Here is a 13,133-nt window from a genome sequence, read left to right on the forward strand (position 1 = left end):
AGGATCCTGGTAAAGACACATGCCCGACTGGTCGATCGTTCAGGAGCTTCAAAAGCTTTCTTCAGCCCGAACATCACAGCGACCGATGCCAATAGACATCGGCACACTTAGGGATCCACAGTCTTTGCAGCTTGCATAACAGAACCTCAGCAACTCAGCATTTTGGCTAATCTACTTTATTTACACACGGAGCACTACAACATGGCTCCCTCTTTCTCTAGCATCAGACAGCAAAGAGAAAAAGAACAAAGGACAATAGTCCCACTTCACGGAACACAGTAACACAAACATCCTGTCTCTGTCACTTCCCACTCTGTGGAGTCAAAACATATACCGTCATGTGAAAGACAACAATCCCATGACTGCAATCATGGAGCAGGAATTCTAACACCACCCTCACCCCCCAGTTTCCAACAAGTGTTATCCCAGTACGTTTCCGAGCACAATTCAAAGTGTTGCTGCTGACCTTTAAAGCCCTAAACGGCCTCAGCCCAGTATACCTGAAGGAGTGTCTCCACCCCCATCGTTCAGCCCGGACACTGAGGTCCAGTGCTGAGGTCCTTCTGGCGGTTCCCTCCCTGCGAGATGTGAGGTTACAGGGAACCAGGCAGAGGGCCTTCTTGGTAGTGGCACCTGCCCTGTGGAACGCCCTCCCACCAGATGTCAAAGAGAAGAACAAGAAGAGAAGAAGAGTTTGGGTTTGATATCTCGCCTTTCACTCCCTTTAAGGAGTCTCAAAGCGGCTGACAATCTCCTTTCCCTTCCTCCCCCACAACAAACACTCTGTGAGGTGAGTGGGGCTGAGAGACTTCAGAGAAGTGTGACTAGCCCAAGGTCACCCAGCAGCTGCATGTGGAGGAGCAAAGACGCGAACCCGGTTCCCCAGATTACGAGTCTACCGCTCTTAACCACTACACCACACTGGCTCTCAACTACGAGACTTTTAGAAGACATCTGAAGGCAGCCCTCTTTAGGGAAGTTTTTAATGTTTAACTGACCACTGTATTTTAATACTCTGTTGGAAGCCGCCCAGAGTGGCTGGAGAAACCCAGCCAGATGGACGGGGTATAAATAATAAATTCTATTCTATTCTATTCTATTCTATTCTATTCTATTCTGTTCTGTTCTGTTCTGTTCTGTTCTGTTCTGTTCTGTTCTGTTCTATTCTATTCAGAAGCATTGCTGCTTTCAGCTGTGGAGGCAGAGTGTAGTCAACTGGGCTAGTGGTCACCAATATCTCTCTCCTCCATGAATTTGTCTAATCCTCTTTTAGAGCCATCTAGTTTCTTGGCCGTCACTGCCTCCTGTGGCAGGGAGTTCCATAGTTCATATGTTTCATGAAGAACTTTCAAGAACCACAACAACAACAACAACAATTTATTTGTATGCTGCCCAACTGACTGGGTTGCCCAAGCCACTCTGAGGGACTCCTAACACAAAATAGTAAAAACACAATATAACCTCAAACACTAAGAAGTTCCCTGAACAGGGATGACTTCAGATTTCTTTTAAACATCACATAGCTGCTTGACATCTGCTGGGAAGGTCTTCCACAGGGCGGGCATGACTGCTGAGAAGGCGCTCTGCCTGGTTCTCTGTAACTTCACCTCTCGCAATGAGTGAACCGCCAAAAGGCCCTCTGAGCTGAATACTGGGGGTGGAGATGCTCCTTCAGGTATATTAAGGTAATTGTTTCTACGAGAGAAGAATGGCAGGTGAAGTTGATGGACTATGCTGAAATGGGTAAAATGACCAGAAGAAACAGAAATCAGGAAGACCAAAATTTTAATAAGGAATGGGGGAAATTTATAACCATTGTAAACGGTTAAAATCGTTAGTATGATTGGAATATCACTTGTAGTTTAAGGGTGAATTCTGGACACAATGGAGATGTAAAAGATTTGGCTCATCATAAAAGATACGGGAGGAAATGATTAATAATAGGACCCACAAAGGGGAGGATGGAAGTCCAGGAGATTCCTTGGAATCTTGTTATTATGATTTATGTTTGATAGATCGCTGTAAACTTTTTATCTGAAAAACCAAATAAATGTGTGTGTGTTTTTAAAAAAGGTAATTGTCCAATAACCTCCCACAAGAAGTGGGGATTCTTAATGTGTAAATCCCACAAATTAATTTTAAAATTGTGAGCATGGTTGACGTTTGGACGTGGAGAAGCTCCAGGGTTTGCCAGGACACAGCTGATAAATGCCCTGGCACAGCAACACAGGTGAAGCTAACAGAGATGGTAAAAGATGTTCCTGAGATTGACAAGCAGTTAGAAGCCGGGGATAAGTGATAGTGTATTGGGAAATATTTCAAAGCTGAATACAGAATGCTGACCTAGATGGACCTTGATCTGATCCAAGAAGGCAATCATTGCAGAATGTGCACTTGTCAAGCTGTCCTGCAGGTACGAGCAGAATACGAATCATCATTCTGCAAAGTAGAACCTACCAGCTGCCCACTAAGAGACACCCATTCGGCTCACATTTCCATGCTGGACTGCTTAGTTTACCCTCACTGAAACAAGGTGCAAATTGGGAGACACTTGTCCTTTGAAAATTGCACATCGCTGAATTTTGCAATGCAGCTCTCAAGGAAAATGAAGCGTGGTCGAAAAGCAAGTGTCATTTTTGGCACGTCCAAGTGATGTGCGATCGCCAACATGCACTGGCGGAGGAAGGGGATGTGTTGGGTGCAGCTTGCCCCAGATCTCATCCCTGAGGGGGGGTGACATCGCCTCCCCACCCCCCTGGGATGCTTGCTGTAGGAGGCACCCCCTTGGGACGCTCTCCCCGCAACTCCATTAAAATCTCCCATTAAAATCATCTAGCATCTGCAAAGTTCTAAACTTGGGCTGTGTGGAAGGAGAGGAGATATCCAAGGTCAGGAAGAGGGGAGGAACACGTGGAAAGAGTTTACGCTTCACACACAGGGAGAGGGAGGGTGTGATCCGAAAGGAAAGAAAGTCTAGCTGGGGAAATGGTTCTGCAGCTTGGAGGAGCGCAGAGGGAGGCAATGAAAGGCACTCATTCTGTCAGGGCTGCTCTTGGGCAGCACTTGCTTCTATTTCTTGCTCTTTAGGGATGTCTCTGGTCAGTCTGCTTGAGCCATTCCATGACCTTCCCACTGCCCAGTGCTTTTGCTGGGGTTCTGCCACCTTTGCAGAGAAGCAGGAGCGTGTGGTTGTGTAGGATTCCTCCTTGGAAGTGGAAGACCATTTGTGGTCCTCCTTAGGCCTTTCTGATGAAATGTTATTATTAATAATAATTTATTTGTACCCCACCCATCTGGCTGGGTTTCCCCAGCCACTCTGGGTGGCTTCCAACAAAGACCAAAAATACACTAAAATGTCACACATTAAAAACTTCCCTGAACAGGGCTGCCTTCAGATGTCTTCTGAATGCCAGGTAGTTCTTTATCTCTTTGACATCTGATGGGAGGGAGTTCCACAGGGCAGGTGCCACCACTGAAAAGGCCCTCTGCCTGGTTCCCTGTAGCTTGGGGTGGAGACGCTCCTTCAGGTGTGGTTGAGACCGTTGTGAGATGTGAGATGAACGAAGCAAAGCAGCTAGCCTGCGGGCAGCTAACCCCACCCCCCGGTGCACAGAATGTGTGCCACTCCAGGTGCCGGAGCAGCTAGATGTGCCTCTGCCAATGTGCAGGTCCTTTGGGACCTGGAAGAAGGCAGAACAGGGGTGTCCTGGGTGCAGGGACTGAACCCAGGATCTTTTGCATGCAAAGAAGATGTCCTACTGTTCTGCCGCACCCTTCCCAACCAGAGATTTCAGAATCTCTGAAGGCTTTCAGAAAAGCAGTGCACAGCAACTGTTCCTCTCCACCACCAGCTCACGACAGTTGCAAAGATATGGGGGGGGGGGGGAATCCTCTTAAATATTGGGACGGCTGGATGCTAAACCAGATTGCCCCAAGGAAGTAATGATACCCTCATCAGTGGAGACTATGAAGTGGGATTGTGTGTGTTGCATGCTTTAGGTATTGGGTTCTCTGCCTTGGGCTGCAGGGATTAGACTCAGATTAGTTTCCTAAAAATGGCAGCATAATTTTGGTGTGGGTTTGTGTGTGCTTGTTTATGGAATCTGCAGTTCCTTGACTCCTCCACAGCTGCTGGGAACTGGGCATCCATCTGTCTCAAGACGCAATGGAATGCACCTCTGGGGGTGAAGACAAACCACTGCCTTACCACCACCAAAGTGACCTCCCTGGGGTGCAAGCCTGGGCAGGGTGTATGGAGGTCCTAGGGACGCGGGTGGCGCTGTGGTCTAAACCACTGAGCCTCTTGGGCTTACCAATCAGAAAGTTGGCAGTTCGAATCCCTGTGACAGGGTGAGCTCCCATTGCTCTGTCCCAGCTCTCTTCTCGTTTTCAGGCCGAGGCAACCGGCATTTGTCCACAGACAGCTTTCCGGGTCATGTGCCCAGCATGACATAACTGCTTCTGGCACAACGGAACACTGTGACGGAAACCAGAGCGCATGGAAACACCATTTACCTTCCTGCCAGAGTGTTACCTATTTATCTACTTGCACTGGTGTGCTTTCGAACTGCTAGGTTGGCAGGAGCTGGGACAGAGCAACGGGAGCTCACACCATTGCGGGGATTTGAACCGCCGACCTTCCGATCGATCAGAAAGCCCAAGAGGCTCAGTGGTTTAGACCACATTAATAATAACAAGAACAATACATCCAAACCATACAAATGCAAAGCATTATTATTATTTTCCTGAAAATCTGGAATAAAAACAGCACTTTTGCAGGTGCGATTGATAGGGAAGCAGCATGAATAATAAAATAAAATCTGTTTTATTTATGCACTAAATATTGTTCTGAGCAACTCCACTTCTTCCAGCTGTGTTCAGAGGGAAAGAAGTGACCATTCAGTTGACATATATCCTCCCGGGAGTGCACATTTCTGTTTCATGTTTAATAAATAACTGATTTTAAATTAAACCGAGTGGCGTCTTATTTGTTTGCAATGTAGCAGAGCAGTGGCTTTCAAACTGTGGCCTGGGGGAGATTGCGAGGCTGGGTCTGTTGTGATCAGGTGTTGTGAGCAAACCGCACTGCAAGACGGCTTGCTTTCAGCTTCCAGTCTTCTCCTGCGATGGGCAAAGGATCTTGGAAAGGGAAAGAAGAGAAATTCAACTCAGCTGGCATTTGAAGCCAAACAGATCAAATTTGCACTTTCAGAAATGAAACACAGCCCTCCTTTGAAATTCACACTTATCCAGTTTTTGCAATGCAGTTCGGCAGCCAACCAATGTTTTCAATAATGCATGCACTAGGTAAAAGTGCACATAAAACTGCATATATGTTTGTGAAAATGACACACGGAAATGCATCGTATTAAGAGACGTTGCCAGGAAAAAATGTGCGTGTCGCCAAAAAGCTGCGTGCAAAAATGTGTTCGTTAGGAGAAATTTGTGCTAGAATGCTGAATAATTTGCAGATTGCTGTAGAAAGGTAAAGTAAAGGTAAAGGGACCCCTGACCATTAGGTCCAGTCGTGACCGACTCTGGGGTTGCGGTGCTCATCTCGCTTTATTGGCCGAGGGAGCCGACGTACAGCTTCCGGGTCATGTGGCCAGCATGACTAAGCCTCTTCTGGCGAACCAGAGCAGCGCACCGAAATGCTGTTTACCTTCCCGCCGGAGCGGTACCTTTTTATCTACTTGCACTTTGACGTGCTTTCAAACTGCTAAGTGGGCAGGAGCAGGGACCGAGCAATGGGAACTCACCCCATCGTGGGGATTTGAACCGCCGATCTTCTGATCGGCAAGTCCTAGGCTCTGTGGTTTAACCCACAGCGCCACCTGCGTCCCTTGTAGAAAGGTAAAGAACTTCATTTAAGATTGAACGAATGAAAAACGAAGAGACTTGAAATGGGCAGAGCTTTCTTTCCCTCATCTTGGATTTAAGAGCTCAGGAAACAAACTCACCACAGTCACCGCTTGGCAGAACCACTGCCAGCCAAAGCCAGCCTGATAGGCTATATGGACCAGATGGTCTAAGACAATCAGCTTCACACAGAAGCGCTATTCATAGAATCATAGAATCATAGAATCATAGAATCATAGAGTTGGAATAGACCACAAGGGCCATCGAGTCCAACCCCCTGCCAAGCAGGAAACACCATCAGAGCACTCCTGACATATGGTTGTCTAGCCTCTGCTTAAAGACCTCCAAAGAAGGAGACTCCAGCACACTCCTTGGCAGCAAATTCCACTGTCGAACAGCTCTTACTGTCAGGAAGTTCTTCCTAATGTTTAGGTGGAATCTTCTTTCTTGTAGTTTGGATCCATTGCTCCGTGTCCACTTCTCTGGAGCAGCAGAAAACAACCTTTCTCCCTCCTCTATATGACATCCTTTTATATATTTGAACATGGTTATCATATCACCCCTTAACCTCCTCTTCTCCAGGCTAAACATGCCCAGCTCCCTTAGCCGTTCCTCATAAGGCATCATTTCCAGGCCTTTGACCATTTTGGTTGCCCTCCTCTGGACACGTTCCAGTTTGTCAGTGTCCTTCTTGAACTGTGGTGCCCAGAACTGGACACAGTACTCCAGGTGAGGTCTGACCAGAGCAGAATACAGTGGCACTATTACTTCCCTTGATCTAGATGCTATACTCCTACTGATGCAGCCCAGAATTGCATTGGCTTTTTTAGCTGCCGCGTCACACTGTTGGCTCATGTCAAGTTTGTGGTCAACCAAGACTCCTAGATCCTTTTTACATGTACTGCTCTCAAGCCAGGTGTCACCCATCTTGTATTTGTGCCTCTCATTTTTTTTGCCCAATCATTTATTTGTTTCATTGATATATTGGCTTTATGACTTGGATTGAGAAATTGAGGGAATGCTCAAAGAGTACCCATTAACGGTTCTTCGTCATCCTGGAAAAAAGAGTGACAAGTGGGGTGCCACAGGGTTCTGTCCTGGGCCCGTTGCTGTTCAACATCTTTATTAATGACTTGGATGAAGGATTTGAGGGGATGCTCATCCAATTTGCAGATGACACCAAACTGGGAGGGGTAGCTAATGCCGCAGAAGACAGAATCAGGATTCAAGATGACCTTAGCAAATTGGAGAGCTGGGCACAAGCTAACAAAATGAATTTCAAGAAGGGCAAATGTCAGGCTCTGCACTTAGGCGGGAAGAACCAGCTGCACCAATATGGCTTACTAGCAGTACATGCGAAAAGGATCTAGGGGTGTTGTAGGCCACAAGCTGAACATGAGTCAACAGGTTGATGCAGTAGCAAAAAAAACCCAACCCCCCCCAATACTATTCTGTTGTTGTTTAGTCGTTTAGTTGTGTCCGACTCTTCGTGACCCCATGGACCAGAGCATGCCAGGCACTCCTGTCTTCCACTTCCTCCCGCAGTTTGGTCAAACTCATGCTGGTAGCTTCGAGAACACTGACCAACCATCTCGTTCTCTGTCATCCCCTTCTCCTTGTGCCCTCCATCTTTCCTAACATCAGGATCTTTTCCAGGGAGTATTCTCTTCTTGTGAGGTGGCCAAAGTATTGAAGCCTCAGCTTCACGCTCTGTCCTTCCAGTGAACACTTAGGGCTCATTTCCTTAAAAATGGAGAGGTTTGATCTTCTTGCAGCCCATGGGACTCTCAAGAGTCTCCTCCAGCACCAGAATTCAAAAGCATCAGCGATCAGCCTTCTTTATGATCCAGCTCTCACTTCCATACGTCACTACTGGGAAAACCTAGGCTGCATCTACAGATGTCTAGTGTCCAGATCAAGGGAAGTCATAGGACCACTCTATTCTGCCATGGTCAGAGCACAACCGGAATACTGTGTTAATTTCTGGGCACCTCAATTTAAGGAGGATGTTGACAAGCTGGAGTGTGAGCAGAGGAGAATGACTGAGATGAGCAAAGGTCTGGAAACCAAGCCTTATGAGGAAAGATTGAACGAGCTGGGTACGTTTAATCTGGAAAAGAGGAGACTGAGAAGAGATACAGTGGTACCTCGCAAGACGAATGCCTCGCAAGACGAAAAACTCGCAAGACGAAAGAGCTTTTCGTTTTTTGAGTTGCTTCGCAAGACGAATTTCCCTATGGGCTTGCTTCGCAAGACGAAAAACGAAAACGTCTTGCAAGTTTGTTTCCTTTTTCTTAAAACCGTTAATACCCAGGGTGCATTGCTTGAAGAGGTGCAGTTGCGACTTGACTTTGAGGAGCAACTCATAGCATGCAGTGTGGTAGCCTTTTTTGAGGTTTTTGAAGACTTTGGTGATTTTGAAGACTTTGGGAAACCGTGCTTCGCAAGACGAAAAATTCGCAAGACGAAAAAACTCGCAGAACGAATTAATTTCGTCTTGCGAGGCACCACTGTATGATAGCCTTTAGATGCTGGTGACTAGTAATAATAATAATAATAATAATAATAATAATAATAATAATAATATAGTATTTATACCCCGCCCATCTGGCTGGGTTTCCCCAGCTGCTCTGGGCAGCTTCCAACAAAATATTAAAATACTATAGTCTGTCAAACATTAAAAGCTTCCCTTAACAGGGCTGCCTTCAGATGTCTTCTAAAAGTCTGGTAGTTGTTTTTCTCTTTGACATCTGGTGGGAGGGTGTTCCACAGGGCAGGTTGCACGGCACAGTGCCTCTGGGGTGCCACAGAGGGTGCTGCAACTATGTTGTAGAATGGAAGGTGAGAGGCAGGGGCAAGAACTGAATTTTTGCATCACATGGGCCACAGCTGAAATTTGACGCATCAAGGCCTGCTACTGTAGCTGTCTTCAAACATCTTAATGGCTGTCACATGGAAGATGAAATTTCTCCTGGTCCAGAGGGTAGGACCCAAACATCTTGAAAAACGATTTCACCAAATATGGAGCAAGCTTGTTTTCTCCTGCTCTGGTGGGTAGGACTCAAACCTCTGGCTTCAAGTTTCAAGAAAGGAGATGCCTACTAAACACCAGGAAAAACTTTGTGACCGTAAGAGGTGTCTGACAATAGAACAAACTCCCACAAGAGTTGGTGGACTCTCTTTCCTTGGAGGGTTTTAAGAAGAAGCTGGATGGCCATCTGCCTTGCATGTTTTTTGTTGAGATTCCTGCATTGCAGGGGGTTGGACTAGATGACCCTCAGGGTCCCTTCCAACTCTACAGTCCTATGATTTCCATGAATGTCATTTATATACTGCTTCATATTTCAATAGAAACCTCTTAGCCAGTGGAAGGAGAGCCTTAGATCCTCCAGAGGAAATTGCACTCCAACTCCTACCAGTCCCAACCAGCATGACTAATAGTCAGGAATGATGGGAGTTGTAGGGCAGCAACATCTGGGGTGCCACAGGCTCCCCACACCTGCTCTAAGCAGTTTACCTATCCCAACAAAATAATAATAACATCTCTCTAGGTAGGTATACGAAATACAATACAAATTGCACGTTGCAACGTCTAATGATCATAATTCCACATTTTAAGCGACGTAATTATTAGGCAACGATAAATATTTTTAAACAGTGTTCCTAAGTAAAATAAATAAGGAACACAAAAGCAGCTCACATTGAGATACAAAGCCAAAGTGCAGGATAATTATAGGATCTGCAGAATCGCATAAATATTACAAAAAAACACACACATGTACAATTGCCAAAGTCATTCAGATACCCCAGGGGTAAGGAATCCCAGGCTCAGCCACTGAATGTGGCCCTCCAAACCATTCTAGTTGGCCCTCAAAACTCTCCCCAGACCACAGACCCTTCTTTACACCCTCCTTGAGTTTTTCTGCCCAGCTGGAAATGTGGAGGTGAACTCAGACAACACGTCTTGCTTCTCCAGATGGAGGACAGAGAGGGTTGCATGTGTGGGCGTAGGCCTACAATTTGCATTTCATGCTCCACCCACATTTGCCTCTGACCCCACCCACCATTGGCATGTGACCCTCAGAAGTTGGGAAACCACAGGAGGGGAAAAGGCTTTGTGCACAGACCCTGCCTGGGGGTTTCTCACAGGCGTGCAGCAGAAGACAGAATCAAGATTCAAGATGGATTGGAGAGCTGGGCCCAAACTAACAAAATGAATTTCAGTAGGGACAAATGTCAGGTTCTGAACTTAGGCAGGAAGAACCAGATGCACAAACATCAGATAGGAGACACATGCATTGCCAGTAGTGAAAAGGATCTAGGGGTCTTAGTGGACCACAAGCTCAACATGAGTCAACAGGGTGATGCGGCAGCAAATAAACTAATACTATTCTATTGTGCATCAACAGAAGTCCAGTGTCCAGATCAAGGGAAGTCATAGTCTGGCTCTATCCTGCCTTGGCCAGACCACACCTGGAATACTGTGTCCAATTCTGGGCACCACAATTTATGAAGGATGTTGACAAGCTGCAACGTGTGCAGAGGAAGGTGACTGAGATGATCAAGGGTCTGGAAACCAAGCCTTATGAGGAACAGTTGAAGGAGCTGGGTATGTTTAGCCTGGAAAAGGAGAGACTGAGAGTATATATGATAGCCATCTTCAAATATCTCAAGGGCTGTCATAAGGAAGAAGGAACAAGCTTGTTTTCTCCTGCTCTGTGTGATGGCCTGGGACTGGGGCTCAGACTCTGAACCAGAGGAGTCTCAGTCTGCACCGGATCCTTTGCCTCAGGTGTCATCTGAACCAAGTCTGGGGCCTGATCCTGAAGAGTTCCAGTCTGCACAGGTTCCCCTGAAACAAGCACCAGCTGGGCCGAGTCAGGGGCCTGAGCCTGCCCTGGCTCCAGATGCGGGGATGACCTCGTTGCCTCCAGCTGGGCCATCGCTTACAGCTGCTCCACTACCGGTTGGGTCAGGGGAGGCTGAGGTGGCCCCTGGGTCTAGTAACCCACCGACGTCTCACGAGCTGCAGAGACTAAGGTCTGAAAGAAGGAGAGACCTGAGTACTCGCAGGAGGAGTGCTCGCCTTCGGGCGAAACAGGGAGGTGAGTCGCTGGGGGATCAGGACCGGCCGTTACCCCAACAAAGATAAAAGGCTGTTGGACCCCGCCCCAGGTTGCGGGAGCAACATTGCTGTATGCCAGATCCTGCCTGAGATCCTGTACCTGTCCTTGCCTGGTTTCCTGCCTCGTGTCCTGCCTTGGCCCTGTCAGACTGACTCCTAGTGGAGCCTTAAGATTCTGGACTGGTCCTGGACCATGTCTCATGGGTTATCCCCGGGCCCAGCACACTCTGGAGGGTAGGACTCAAACCAATGGCTTCAAGTTGCAAGAAATGAGATGTGAACTTTCTGACAGTAAGAGCCGTTTGACAGTGGAGCAGACTCCCACGAGACTCCCACCTTCCTTGGTGGTTTTTAAGCAGAGGTTGGAGGGCCATCTGTCATGGATGCTTTAGCCAAGATTCCTGCATTGGAGGGGGTTGAACTAGATGGCCCTTGAGGGTCCCTCGCAACTCTATGATGCTAGATGACAGGCCACTGTGAGAACAGTATGCTGGGCTCGATGGGCCACTGGCTTGATCCAGCATGCTCTTATTACATCCCTATGTTCCTGCAAACCAGGTTCTCCAGGTGAACCAACCAGCAACCCCAGATCATGCTCAAGAACCCTCCACAATCCCAAAGCATTTCTCAGACAGAGCATCCAGCCTCTGAAAGGGTTGCCCAGAGGAAAAACATTTGGAAACCGCTGCAGTCGATCTCAGATTTCTGCTGGCCTCCCTCCACTAGCCCTACAGGTGGGCTGAGGCTCAAAAACCACCCTTGTGGGTGGCAGGGATTAGGCTTAACTAAGACACTGCCTCTGATCTTTGGAAAGGGAGCCCAGTGGATATGTTTGTAGGAGTCTGAGGTTGGAGATGTATTGACAAATGAAACCCGTTAATGGTGCCCTCTGGCCAAGAGCTTTGCTTCATCAGAGAGAGCAGCAGGGCTGATATTTACCACCCTGCATGCTGATGCTTTATATTTATGTTGGAATTAAACGCTTCAGGCAACATGAACTGCAGTGTTCCAAATGCCCTGTCCTTTTATTTGGAGGGGGGGATTTCTCCCCTCCAGGAAAAGCAATTGATAGGATTTTTACTGGTTGGAACCATCCCTGGTATGGTTGTACCTCTAGGTTCACACTTAGAAGACCAAAGTGGTATGGCAGGTAGAAACAGAACAGGTGAAGTTTATCCATCAAGGCACCTCTGAGTTGGGAAGCCTTTATTTTAAAGGAAGGACTGAAAGATGTTGTTGTTCTTTAGTCGTTTAGTCGTGTCTGATGCTTTGTGACCCCCAGGACCAGAGCACGCCAGGCACTCCTGTCTTCCACTGCCTCCCACAGTTTGGTCAAACTCATGCTGGTAGCTTCGAGAACACTGTCCAACCATCTCGTCCTCCATCATCCCCTTTCTCCCTGTGTCCTCCATCTTTCCCAACATCAGGGTCTTTTCCAGGAAGTCTTCTCTTCTCCTGAGGTGGCCAAAGTCTTGGAGCCTCAGCTTCAGGATCTGTCCTTCCAGTGAGCACTCAGGGCTGATTTCCTTCAGAATGGAGAGGTTTGATCTTCTTGCAGTCCATGGGACTCTCAAGAGTCTCCTCCAGCACCATAATTCAAAAGCATCCATTCTTCGGCGATCAGCCTTCTTTATGGTCCAGCTGCCCAGGTTCAATTCCTGGCGTTTCTAGGTAGGGCCAAGGAAGACTCCTCTCTGACGAACCCTGTGAGCTGTTGACAATAAACCTGGACTGTGCCTATAGGTAAGGCAAAGGACCCCTGGACAGTTAAGTCCAGTCAAAGGCGACTATGGGGTTGCGGCACTCATCTCACTTTCAAAAACATTAAAAACGAAACAAAAAATAAAACAAAACCAAACAAACAGTTGATTAAAATATAAGTTAGAATGCAGCTTAAAATGCAGCCTCTTTTTTGTGGTAGCCCATAGATCAAACCCATAAGGGGAGAAAACATCAAATATTCACTGGGGCCAACTATCCATGGTGGTCCTACATGGGCCAGCAAAAAGAGCCGAGGGAAAATTTATATACAAAATCCCATATAAGGGCTTCCATCGAAAGACCTAGATCACTGTTACCTCCTCCTCATATTTTATTCAAGTTGGCACCCCTGGACTGGGATGGTGGAGGAGAACAGCCTTCCTTCCTT

General features: G+C 47.3%; 1 protein-coding gene across 2 annotated transcripts in view; it reads right to left on the reverse strand.

The window, feature by feature from the left end:
- GFRA4 (GDNF family receptor alpha 4) overlaps positions 1-13,133 on the reverse strand; it is a 136,061-nt gene that overhangs the window by 41,521 nt on the left and 81,407 nt on the right. The window lies entirely within an intron of this gene.

The sequence above is a fragment of the Podarcis pityusensis genome (genome assembly GCF_964106645.2).
Source record: "Podarcis pityusensis genome assembly, chromosome: 9".
NCBI lineage: Eukaryota > Metazoa > Chordata > Lepidosauria > Squamata > Lacertidae > Podarcis > Podarcis pityusensis.